Source organism: Bos mutus, chromosome 24 (genome assembly GCF_027580195.1).
Source record: "Bos mutus isolate GX-2022 chromosome 24, NWIPB_WYAK_1.1, whole genome shotgun sequence".
Taxonomy (NCBI): domain Eukaryota; kingdom Metazoa; phylum Chordata; class Mammalia; order Artiodactyla; family Bovidae; genus Bos; species Bos mutus.
Window position 1 is genome coordinate 38,355,829 of NC_091640.1, and position 11,217 is coordinate 38,367,045.

Below are 11,217 nucleotides of genomic sequence, written 5' to 3' on the forward strand. Positions count from 1 at the left end.
GATAATGCAGATAAAAGTTAACACCTCAAAATCAGAAAACATTTGGCTGGGCAATCAACAATGATCCTAATAGGGGTGAATTTCTAGAGTTGAAGCAGTCATCTTTATGTGGATGCCTTTAAAGTTATGTCCAAGAACAAGCAAGAACATTGAACTAAATGGCAAAGGTCACAAATAGCAAAGTTGTTGTTTATCCCTCCCACAACACCATCCACAGAGGGGAAAAAGAGCAAGAATGACTACTAGGGCCTCAGCAATGAACTTAGAGCTCTGCATAGTAAAAGCAATAAAAACTGAATATGTAATTCAATAGTTCAAAAAGTCAAGAAGCCTCATCAAACCTCATTAAACAGCAATTTAAGCTTGTTTTAGTTGCACTTGGATTCTTAGGCTTATGTGGTAGATGAAAATTCAGACGATTGGGACTGAAATGAAACGTGCTGGAGTTTGACATAGTTGTGGTTTAAAAAAAAAAAAAAAAAGGTAAGGAGACACTCAGCAGGAAATAAGGTCCATTTTCTAAGTAATGTGTCCAAGTCTGGATATCAAAGCGTATGAGCTAAACCTGAGAAGGTAAGAAGAGTGTGTGCATGCGTGCATGCTAAACTGCTTCAGTTGAGTCCGGCTCTTTGCTACCCTACGGACTCTAGCCCACAGAGCTCCTCTGTTCAAGGGATTCTCCAGGCAAGAATACTGGAGTGGGTTGCTGTACCCTCCTCCAGGGGATCTTCCTGTCCCAGGGGTCAAACTCCTGTCTCCTACATTGGCAGGTGGGTTCTTTTCCACTAGCACCACCTGGGAAGCCCATAAGATGGCCCATATCCTGTTTGAAGTCATCAAGAACCAAATATTCCAGATTTTTGGTGCAAGATGTACCCAAAGAAGGCAATCAGCCATGTCACAGAATTGAAATGCTATGGTGTTAGAGGAAGGATGAACATCATTCAACTCTTAAATTAAAAATTATACCAGCAATTTATCACATTCAAGTATTTAAAGTATGCATATTAAATATATGCCATGAATCACTTGTGACATTTTTATAATGTAGAAATACAAGATTATTGGTTGGTTTCTGCTGCTATTTAGGGAACAAATTGATGTATCAAAATATATGCTTTCTATTTATCATCTAAGAAGTACAAAAATCTACCATAAATGCTAATCTGCCTATAAATATTAAGACACTATGATTCATCTATTACTATACAGGAGCCAACCTGTCCCCACATTCCATTCTTGGGTCTCTGTGTTGCCCACTGGCATAGAGGGAGCTTATATATGTGCCATGTAACCCCTCTCTTCTAACTACTGCTTACTAGGTTTAAATGAATAATGATCAAGGTGTATAAGTCACACTCATACAAGAAGTGGAATCAGGTCCACAGAGCTGGAGTCAGTTCTGGACAGCCACTCTGGAAAGTCTGTCGGAAATACATTTTGGAGACCAGTGTACTGGCCACGTGTAAATACAGAAGGAGCAGTTCTGAGAGTAGAAAGATGACAGTGAAGTAGATTTAAACAAAGTACAAAAGAGGCGAGGCCATGTAACCCACAAAGACCATCAGCCAAGAGTCAGGGCTGCCTGTCTGCCAGGCTGAACTCCTCCAGCAAACCTACAGTAAACACTCCTCATGTGTCACCCCAGTAAATCCCCCTTATCTAAGCTAGCTAGAAAGGAATTCTGTTCCTTATAACAAAACGGACCTATGACGTCTAATTTCCTCTTTGCTCATATAAGGCATTGGCTCAATGGTTAATTCAAAGACTATCATCCACTCTATTTTAGATTAAATTTCACATTAACATTTGAGGGCTTTATTTTAGGAGCTGATTGCCAATGCCAATTAATAAAGAAATAAAGAGAGTTATCAGCCAGTCCAAATCAAAAATTAAATCAATACTTAAGTGGTAATCTCATTAACATTACTGATGGAATACTTGCATCCATCTGCTACTCTTGTATGTAAGCAATTTTAGCTTTTTAACATACCCTTTCATGGCTAAAGTGAAAATCTATTTAGATACTGTATTTCACAATGTTCCTTTCTATATCCTTTGCCACCAGTCTTTCTCCCCACCCACTGTCTCAGTATTTCCTTCTTTTTGTATGTATTTAATTATTAGTGGAATCTGAAACAGCACTATATTTAAAAACAGAGTTGAAAACTATGAAATAAAATATACTCTGCTGAACCTCTTAACGTAATGAATGCTGAGCAGTGATTTAATCTTACCACTATGTTTAACATCACTTAAAAACCCAAGCAGTCTTCATTCATGGGCCATTGAGTATTTTGTGAAACTTTACATTTATTTTCCACTGTTATGGCAATTGCTTTTGAAACTACAGTCATAAATAACTTCTTGAAAAATTACATTTTAATTTTATAAAAGGTTTAAAAGTTTGACCAGGTGTCCTTTTATTAGCTAGAATGCAAGGCCCATTAAGGTTGGGCTTTTCATCAATTTTGCTTATTAATGTATCCTTGGTATCTAGGGAAGCACTGAGTATACAGTACACATCTAATAAATACTTCTTGAATAAATAAGTCACAGAATGTGTCAGTAGATGAGAAATAAAAAATAAGACTCTCACAATCGTTATGACCCTGACTTGTTATATGACCCTGGGCGTGTACTTGATTATTTTTATCCAGCTTTCATTTCCTAAATATTTATTGAGTGCCTATGGTGTGCCAGGAACTCTAGCTGGGAGTAAGGACACCAAGATGAATAGATCACAGACCATTCCCTCTAGGGGCTCACGATGAGAGGGTCACCGTCAAGTGTGCATTCTTTGTAGGACAAGACGGTAAGTAGGACACATGTTGAATAAATAAAATGTTAAGTGAACTTAGAGCATGGAGTTGCTTATTCTTCAAAATAATATTATGCAAATAAACTATTTCTCCTATGCAGTCATATATGAATCATTCTACAGGTCACCAAGGTACCAATCAAGACATTAAAAGTGTCATTTGTTAGATGTAAAAGGTCTAAAATTAGTAGCAGAGCTTTAAAAATATCTTTCTTGTTCGTGCATTAAAATTTTCCTTCAAAACAACTTACTATAAGCACTTTACAATTTATATCATGCTGAGACTGTGTGAAACTGATGGAGACAGAAGAGTCTTCTGGCACACTGCAGATCATCCCCTCCTTTGTAATATACACGAAGAAGGTATGCACGGTGCTCAAGAGCCTTGACTATGGACTCAGACAAAACCAGGTTTCGATACCACCTCCTGAATTTCCATGTCATCTAACTCAGTAAGTCAGGACCAAGTTTTTATCTACACCAGAAAAACTATCTCCTTGGTGTCTAGAAACATAGTTCATAAAGGCAAACTTATGCCTATTATAAATTACCTATCTTTCCTGATCACGTATCAATATGATATAAAAGGAGCTACATTTCACTCCAGTTTCCAATTTATATTATGGAACATAAATAATTTTAATTGACTTCATCAGCACTGCTGAATTTATACAGTCTTTACTATTCCTTGTTTAGAATTTTTCTGACATCAGTGACAGGGAACTCAAGTCTTCTGAATAATCTACCAAGGGTTTAATATTTAACAAAAAGCATTAAATGTCAGTATTTACCATTTACTCTGAACATACATGTTCTATCCACAAAAAACAGAAATCATCATGTGCTAGATGAAAGGAGACATGTAAGAGGAAGCATCATATTAAACCCACTGAAAATGCTTCTCTTTCTAATTCTTTAAATTGAAAGATGTAACAGAATTTTATACTCTCTAAACTCCTCTAATAAAAGCTCCCATGTTACACCACTGGTAACTGCAATATCCACATGCACCATTTTCAAAGAGCCTTAAAGTTCAAACACACTTTCACAAATACTAACTCATTTAATTCTGACAATAATCCAGTGAAGTGTGTTTGCTAAGGAAAAATAAACTAAATCTCATGAGGTCAAGAAACTGCGTGGCCTAAAATCAGAGTTAGCAACCTAGTCTTCTGACCTCATGTTCAGTGTTCAGTCCTTCCTTCACACTCAAGATTTAGTTTCAGGGCAAACATAAAAGTTGGAAGATATTTGTGGACCCACTTTATTCTTCGCTTGACAATCACCCTGACTTCTTAATTATACAGTCAGATTTTCAGTACACCTGAGTAGATCTCTTTGAGTAAATATGCCAAGAAACAGACTAAACATTTCGCTGTTCCTAGATAAAATCAACTTTTAGAAAGAATATAAAAGCAAAATTCACCAGGTCACAATCTTCTTAAAATTATATTATAAAAGTGAACCTGAATTAGAGACTACAGATGAAATGACTTTCCTAGAAAATTTTCTATATTGTTAAAAAAACTGGAGTTTTGATACTATTTAAGAACTAAGGTGAATATAAATGTTTCCTAATTTATTTAATTCCAGGCCTGTATGAAATTCTATGCTCTTTCCTGACAATTCATACCAAGAATTATGAGTTACTGCTATTATCTATACACTTTCAGAATAAGAATATAAAAGTAAAGTAAGAAAAATGTACATAAAGGGAAAGACATAGGCTACCCACTCCAGTTTTCTGGCCTGGAGAATTCCATGAACTGTATAGTCTATGGCATCACAAAGAGGTGGACATGACTGAGCGACTTTCACTTTCACTGTAAAGTAGAAATAAAAATAAATAAGAACTTAGACTAAGTTGAATAATACACTATACCCTTTGGGGGGGAAAAAATCTTAAGTATGAAGTGCTTTCCGTCTCTGCAGACTTCCCAACACAATTCAAATTAATGAAACACAACATCTGGGTTATCAGAACAGTGCAATAAACAATATAAATGTGATTAGGTAATGACGTAATGAGAGGTCACAGCATGTAAAGTTGACCTTAAATTTGTGTTAACCACCAATATCAATAGGCTCCCCAGGTGGCTCAATGGCTAAAGAATCCGCCTGCAATGCAGGAGACACGAGTTCGATCCCTGGGTCAGGAAGGTTCCCTGGAGAAGGAAATGGCAACCCTCTCCAGTCGTGCCTGGAGAATCCCATGGACAGAGGAACCTGGCTGGTTACAGTTCATAGGGTCACAAAGAGTTGGACGCTACTGAAGCGACTGAGCACACACACACACACACACAATACCAATACCAAATATTTCGTTCCCTTCAGGACACTGGAGAATAGGATTTTTCTTCTCAGGAGCGGTTCTGGGATACACTAGAAGCATGCAATCAGACACCTCAAGTTTCTCCTCACACTTTCCCATTCTACAAAAAATGTCCTAATTTCCATTCCTCCCTTTCCTAGAAAACAATCAAAAGAGTCCTCAGAAACTAAATTAGGATGGATTGTCCAGAAACGTTAAGTGGCACTGACATGCTTGACACTGCTTATTTCTGTGAGACATCAAACACAAGAGAAATCACCGTCGACCTTACTTCGCAGGATGTCTTACCCTCAAGAAGTCTCTGATAAAACAGTGAAGTAGAAAACATGATAAAACGAAAGGCAGAGCTAAACACCTGGGGATGAAACACGCTCCACCTGACGCTCTCCTCTGATCGCCTCATTTTGCAGTGGAGTCTTTCTAGAAACACTGTTTCTATTTAGTAACAATGAGATCACCTAAAACAAATACCCTGCATCTGATAATGTTTGGAATTTAATGGTAGGCAATGAGATTTTTTTTAATTTCTTATTTTTTAACTATAAAAATTATACTGAAAGATATGAGTAGAAAATACACTAAATATTTGGATAAACACTCTTAAAGTTCTTCAATTTTAAACATTAGGAAGGAAACATTTTATACTACTAAAAAGAAAGTTAAAATTTTGCTGTCTTTTCAGTAAAAAGTTTCTAACTTTTATACATAATTTAAGTCCTTTTTTCTATACAGATACTTTAAGTGGCAAATGATCTAATGTTATCTTGCTGCCAACTTTAAAAGATGTTACGATATACCTACTTGTCAAAGCTTTAGTGAAATAATTACATTGTTCTTGTCAAAAATCTGGTTCAGGCCCAGATTACATAAAAAGGTAAATTAGCTCTACTGAAAATTTATATTATTGGTTAATCCTACATATGCCATAAATCTTTAGAGGCATGCTGTTGAAACATTTGATACAGTCGTATTCCTATTTGCTCACACAACTTATTTAAAAACATTTTGGAAACAAAACCAGAGAAAAAAAATAAAATGGAGAAAAAAAAATTTTTTTAATTGATCTTACTGTTTACAACAGTTCATAGTGAACATTATCATGAACCCTGGAACATAGCGTTGCATGGTCATTATCAGATCTTAATATGAAAGAAGCCACTTTTTGCACTTTTCTAAAATTCACTGGTTATTTCAAACCTAGTACTGCATTACGGCAAATATAACCTGAGTCAGATAAGGCTGGATTATGGAATCAAGTTCTAAACATTCAGAACCATGGAGATAAGACAGAGTGCAAAGTTAGAAAGATTGGATGGATAAAACAGACAAACTCTGATATTAAATAGCACCAACATGTGAAACGATTTAAAATGTAAGTTTTAATTTTCCTCTAGTAAAGATCAAGTCTCAGGCGTTTTAAAAGCAGTTGTCCTTAGAGATTTAACAGCATCATGAAAATAAGATTGGTGTTCAAATGAAATACACTGTATTTCGAGGGAACAAAATGATGGTGAATCATGTTTTCAAAAGTTAAAAAGTGGTATAAGACTTTGCACATACCAGTATTTTAGTAACAACTGCTGAATATTCTGCTTAAAGTTCCACAAATTAAAGACTGACATCACAATCACATCAGAAGTAAATAAGTATGTGATTAAGAAGAATAAGAACAATAACGGTAGTAATAGTTATAGTAACCACATGTATTGAGTATTTTGGGGTCATGCACTGTAACTTACATATTTATTCCACACAAAAACTGTCATAAATATTCTACTGTTCCCATTTCAAAGATGAGACTATTTAGAAAAGTTAGACAATTTACCCTATACTAGATGCTAGAAAGTAGATTTGATATCATAAAATTTAAAATACCAATGATCTTGAGAAATATAATACATGCCATATTTGAAAGCCAACCATCTCCTCTTGAAAAATACAGTAATGTCTTTCCAACTGGGCTGGCCAGGTGAGATTAAGGAAAAATCAACACCGTAGGCAGGTGTACAGATAAGAAATTTAAGTCCTCACAGAGAAAATGATAATAAGATCAAGAATTGGTCAAACTGCAAAAGTCCTTACCAAAAAAAAAAGTCCTTAAAAATACTTGCACAATCATACCCATTTTTGAACACTTATTGTGTGCTAATTTGAAAATTAGTTCAATTAATTTTCACAGCTACCACAGGTAGCAGTGTAGCAGCAGTGTCAGTCGCTCAGTCGTGTCCGACTCTTTGCGACCCCATGAACTGTAGCCCGCCAGGCTCCTCCATCCATGGGATTCTCCAAGCAAGAATACTGGAGTGGATTGCCATTCCCTTCTCCAGAGGATCTTCCTGACCCAGGGATCAAACCCAGGTCTCCTGCACTGCAGGCAGATTCTTTACCATCTGAGCTACAGGGAAGATCTAAAGCAGTAGCAGCACTACCACAGGAGTTGTTGCCAAAAGGTGGCAGTATCAGGACGCAAGCCAGAAAAATTGATCTGGTCCCCTATAGCCCATGTAATCAGCCACCATGCTATGACCAGGGGCATTTTCCTCATTTTCATCTCCCAGGCTGTGCTCACCGGGAAATCTTCATGACATCCCTTCCCCTACATTGTATATGAAATACTTGAACAACTGTTACACATTGTACACGAATATCCATTCCAAGAGGTCTAGTCCATGAAAATGTCTATTTCATTCTCAGAGGTACTGACTCACCTTGAATCTCGGATACCTGAGATGCAGAATAAGTCATATACTTAAGAAGGAAAACATTTCAATAACCTTTATTTCTCAACATCCATCCACCCAAGATAACCTCATGTCATGACCAAAACACCTATTTCATCCCTTCTTTTCTGCCCATATAGTGGCCACTGGACCATCTTTCTAAGTGATGCAAAGTCATCTTGCTCTTCTCTTCATCTCCCCAAACAATCCCAGCAGGAACTATTCTAACACTGCAACTCGATTCGATTTTACCACCTTTTCCCAGCCTCAATCCTGTTTCAATGATTAACCCCAAATGGACTGACCGGCAATTTCGTACATTGGAACAGAAAGTTTTAACCTTTAAGAAGAAGGTATGCAGAAGTAAAGTTACATGCACTACTAGTACAGGTAAGGAAAGCTCACAGTCAGGGCAGGATTTGCATAAAGATAATCATATTCGGTACATTTTTATCACAACCAGTTTCCAAGAGATAGCCTCTCCAGTTTCGTTACTGATTTTATAGCAGTAGAAACAGCATAGTTTGTAGCAATTACAGGTTTCATAAAATCAAACTGCAGTTATATTTTAAAAGAAGAATGCTTGTCATGAAATTCCCCTTGCAATAATGTTAACACATTATACTTTACATTAAGTAATAAAAAATATCTCCAAACATATCAGCACACGTTTATCTAATAAATATAGCAATCAATATACCAAAGTCTTTTTACAGTAGCCTATTTTTTCCCTCTGCCACGGCTCTATTTAGTTACTGTAACTTTCTGACTGATACCAAGGCAGAAATATTTCAGAAGAGGTCATGACATCAAAAATCATCCTCAAGAGGAAGTAAATATTTAAACATTCACCTTGTCTTAGTGAGACAAGCAGTGTCTGGTCTGCAGCAACCCCATGAATCTGAGATTGAACTGGATGCTTGCTGATCCTTTGGAGAAAGTATCCCCGAAACAGGTGTGAGTGGTACTCACAGAAGGTGCTCAAAAGCACCATTCACCTGCAACACAAGAAATGCAAATCTGTTAACCGAGTTTCCAACATTATTTATACACATGAATAGCAGCCTTACTCTCCTCTTTACACTCACAGCTCAGAGGCAGGCTCATTTAGACATCAAGAGCACGGTCTCCAGGTCAGAGGAACAAACTTCATGTCACAGCCCAGCCACCCATGCTATCTTTTCGAGAAGCTATATGTGCCCTCCACAGAGGGCTACGGAAAGAATCATGAATACAAATAAAATGCTTTTAACAGTGATCCATGAAGAGCAGGTATTTTATTCCTTCTTTTTTTTTTTCCTATTCTTGGTTACAAGTTAGGAAGATTATTGTCCATTTACTGAGCACATAATATAAAGCACTGGGTTGGTGCTTTATAGAAATGACCTCACTTCATCCTCAGAATAGACGTTACTCCTTTTATTTTCTAGATAAGGAGACAGACTTGGGGAATTAGCAATTTGCTGAAGTTAGACAACAAAGTAGTAGCACTGGCACTTAAACCAGGTCTGATGCTCTTCAACATTCCTGTTGCATCTGAATGCTTTCATATTGGGGGGCTGCCTGTCATAGTTTGATGTTCTCCACAGAAAAGCAGGAAATATGGCAAGTTTAACTATTTAATATAAAATGCTATTTTTATAAATGTATCTCAAATTTACTAAGTTTTAGGAGACAGAGTGATTCAGAAACAAATTAGTAAGTTTCAGCACATGAAACAAACATATTAAAACAACATCCAAAGAAATTTCTCTCCCTCTCTATCATGAAGGATCTGATTCATGGTGTAATTTACCATCATGAAAAGATAAAAGGCAACTTTTTCAAATTGCTTACAGTTAAATTTACAGAACAAAGATGACTGTGTACTAAAGTCAAATTGATAAAAATTATGTTTTCATTGTAAAATTAGTATCTTCATTACAGATCTGCAGAGAATAAAATACAGTTAATACAAATATTTATAAAAATATTTAACTACATCATCATCAGATCAGATCAGTCGCTCAGTCGTGTCTGACTCTTTGTGACCCCATGAATCGCAGCACGCCAGGCCTCTCTGTCCATCACCAACTCCTGGAGTTCACTCAGACTCACGTCCATCGAGTCAGTGATGCCATCCAGCCATCTCATCCTCTGTCATCCCCTTCTCCTCTTGCCCCCAATCCCTCCCAGCATCAGAGTCTTTCCAATGAGTCAACTCTTCGCATGAGGTGGCCAAAGTATTGGAGTTTCAGCTTTAGCATCATTCCTTCCAAAGAAATCCCAGGGCTGATCTCCTTCAGAATGGACTGGTTGGATCTCCTTGCAGTCCAAGGGACTCTCAAGAGTCTTCTCCAACACCACAGTTCAAAAGCATCAATTCTGCGGCGCTCAGCCTTCTTCACAGTCCAACTCTCACATCCATACATGACCACAGGAAAAACCATAGCCTTGACTAGACGGACCTCTTTGTTGGCAAAGTAATGTCTCTGCTTTTGAATATGCTATCTAGGTTGGTCATAACTTTCCTTCCAAGGAGTAAGCGTCTTTTAATTTCATGGCTGCAGTCACCATCTGCAGTGATTTTGGAGCCCCGAAAAATAAAGTCTGACACTGTTTCTACTGTTTCCCCATCAATTTCCCATGAAGTGATGGGACCAGATGCCATGATCTTCGTTTTCTGAATGTTGAGCTTTAAGCCAACTTTTTCACTCTCCACTTTCACTTTCATCAAGAGGCTTTTTAGTTCCACTTCAATTTCGGCCATAATCATTGCTAATAATACGGTGCATTTTCTTCTAGACTGTTTTTCTATGGTTTCCTTTTTTTCTAGATATAACAATACCAAATCTTGTTTTCTTAATAGAACATAAACCAAAGTTTTAATAGTTTGTAAATATTTTATATTTACATTTTATATTTTCTGGAGGAGGTCCGGTAGCTCTTTTATTTTTCACTTTATTATTAGTATTAGCAAATGCAATCAGATGAAATAAATCAAGAATAATAAGTGGTAAAACTATTACTACTAGTTGATATGATACCTGGAAAATGCTAAAGAATCAATATAAACAGTACCTCAAATAATAAAAGAATTTGGTAAGGCAACAGAAGATGACAATATTCATAAATTAAGACCTTCCATAGACACTGCATTATAAATAAGTAACATAAGCATAATGAAAAAGATGGGGAACAACAGAACTAACCTAAGTAAACTTCAGAAACAGTGTTCTGATTGCATATGTTAAAGCTGCAGACAAAAAGAACTGTACGCATACTGCACTCTAGTTAAAGATTTGGTTTTTCACAGAGGTATACAATTGCAATTGTGAAACTACTTTATGTACATTTTCAGACTG

At 36.6% G+C, this 11,217-nt stretch overlaps 1 protein-coding gene across 1 annotated transcript in view; it reads right to left on the reverse strand.

Annotated features, from left to right (window-relative positions):
- DLGAP1 (DLG associated protein 1) overlaps positions 1 to 8,839 on the reverse strand; it is a 678,150-nt gene extending 669,311 nt beyond the window's left edge. The window contains exon 1 of the mRNA XM_070361550.1: positions 8,726 to 8,839. The gene's annotated coding sequence lies outside the window, so the exon portion shown is untranslated. The remainder of the gene's footprint in view (positions 1 to 8,725) is intronic.
- Positions 8,840 to 11,217: the final 2,378 nt, after the last annotated feature.